We start from the raw sequence: 2,774 nt of genomic DNA, 5'->3' as shown, positions 1-2,774 counted from the left end.
TTAAAAGTAATTTTGATTTTTAACAAAATATTATAAACAAATAATACTTTATCTTTTAAAAAATTATCCAATTGTCTCTTTCTTTCTGACTCCATCTGCAATAATGTATAGAAACACATGAACTCTTTACATAGCAAAACTTCAACAATTTAGATACAATATATTTTCAGACACCAAAAAAAGATACAATATTTTCAATTATCAACAAAGTTGGTTAATGCATTATTGCATAGTGATAATAATACTTTATTGGTGTATATTATTTATTTTTTCCTACACATATAATTCATAAGCATGGACAGACAAGGGCACATGCTTTGTTGGAATATCTCACATAATTCCGAAAATGCCCATGTAGCACATGCATGTAAAAATAAGTCAAAATGTGTGAGCACAAAGGAGACAAATGGAGAAAATTGTCAAAATGGTTAGTAGGAGAAGGAATGTAAAACTACCCTTTTTGGAATTAGAGAAAAAGAGAATAATTGATCAATTTTGTCTCTTTCCCATGGTGTTGGACTCTAAGCTGTTAAAAGATTGATTTTAATATTTTATGAAGTAAGATACTTTAATCTAAAATTTTGGATTTAATATTAAGATACCATTACTTTAGTAAATTATTTTAGAATAAAATTAAGTGAATCCCACATTTAAAACTTAAATCTAACACAAAGTAAGATTTTTAAAACTTAAATTTAACAAATTAAAACAAAATTCACGAATTCATACATAGTTTCTTTGACATGATTTAACATTTTTTGTTTAGTATATGGTAGGTGAAAGATGAAAACAACTTAGGCTATATATTGACATAAATATACAAATATGCTTGTATTAAGGCTATTTTTTTTTTGTTATGGAATAAAAGTAGTGATATACTTTAATATTGTAATTTTTTGTGTTTTTTAAAATCGTGGATAGTACACAAATCGGAGGGTCCGATTTCTGTACCTCAAATTTTTAAATTTTTTTTTAACACAAATCGCACGGTTCGATTTGTGTACCTCTACAAATCAGATGGTCTGATTTCTGTACCTCTAATAAATCAGACGGTCTGATTTTTACTTCTTTAATTAAATGGTTTCACATTTGAGAATAACACTCCAATAATTTACATTTTAAAAAATACTATTATCACTCTAATATTAAAAATAAAAAGGTCTTGGATTAACACCAATTTTTTTTTCTGACAAAAATGGAGAGGACCATTCTAATGCTATTAGTTTCTTTTCTTTTTGTATATTTCAATTGTTCCTTCTTTGGCGGGCTTCAGCAGTTGTTTTAGCATTTCAAATATTAAAAAGATTTAACTAATTGTAAAGAAAAAAATCAACCATATCTTTTTATAGGTGACAACAATTTTTCAATCATATACTACTATATATAACTATTAGGAATTGGCCCAAGCATCTCATGTACAAAGGTCCAATAGCTATAGGCCCACAACTGAGGCCCGGCCCAACTCTTCCATCCATACAATCTTTCCCATCTCATACTCTACCACAAATATGACGGAGGTTTAACCAATTTGGATTGATTGAGTGGTCAACTTATTCGTTTGTTTAAATAAGTGTCGAGAATTCGAATCCCGCCTGCTGCATGTACTAGAATTCGTTTGTTTAAATAAGTGTCAGCAGTCAACTCATTCTTTCCCATTTGGTGATATGAAGAGGGTTTGCAAATGATTCTAGGTAAGAGAGACCATAAAAGTAACAAATAGTTAACACATCAAGTTATTAAATTGAATTTAAATAAAAATGTAAAAAATGTATGGAATTATTATACTTTTACTAAAGGGACTAAAATTTTGTAGATCATACAAAATTTTAGTTTCAATTTCTAACCATCAAACACAATACTAAATTTCAATTTCACAATCTCAATTTTAATTTCTAAAAATAAACGTTACCTTATAAATATTCTATCAAACTATATTTAAGAATAATCAGCAGCGTCAAAAAGTCTTATATATCATAAATGGCTTCCATTACTATTAATGATAATAAGCACCTTACCTTCATGTCTGGTGATGGTGGACCTTCATGAATTGAGAGCAAATTGTTGGGTTTTAATTTAAAAAAAAATAAAAAAATAAAAATTATTAATTACAAGAAGATAATATCCCTAAAATTGAAATTTTGGAACTGAGCTTATTACTCATCACCAATAATGGGTGACATCATATGTAAACAGATTTTTTTTTAAGAGAAAAAAGAAACACTCATAATCATTCCACAAAATTAAAAAGGTAGAGGAGGGGTAGAGGTGGATCAATGTTCATGAAATATTCCCTTTGCCCCATTCTTTAGCATTTTTTTTACATAAGTGTTTCTTTTATTTTTAATATTTTCAGAAAATTAATGTATCTAATAATAAAAAATTATGTAAATATATTAAATTTTTAATAATAATCTAAAAAATAAAAATATTTATTTAACAAGGAAGGAGTATTATTAATAGTTGGCCAAATTATTTAACACAATTTCTTGTTTTCTATTAATTATTAGTCCTTGTTACTTGTTTTCAATTCTAACATGTCATTTAAACACTTGAAAATGACGTGTAACTCTTTTCAAGGAATGTAATGGCATGTAACTCTTTGAGGAAAAAAGTTTAATACTTGAAGTAGATCTATGTATAATAAAGCATATGTATATATGTTGGGAAGAATTTTAAGTGTATCGAAAATATCGGTCTTTCAGTTGTTTTAATCGTTGATTTAAATTATAAAAAATATATATAATATATATTAATTGAAATCAACGGTTAAAACA

This window comes from Arachis ipaensis, chromosome B02, assembly GCF_000816755.2.
Source record: "Arachis ipaensis cultivar K30076 chromosome B02, Araip1.1, whole genome shotgun sequence".
In the NCBI taxonomy this organism is placed as follows: Eukaryota; Viridiplantae; Streptophyta; class Magnoliopsida; order Fabales; family Fabaceae; genus Arachis; species Arachis ipaensis.
Note: the sequence above shows the minus strand (reverse complement) of the source record.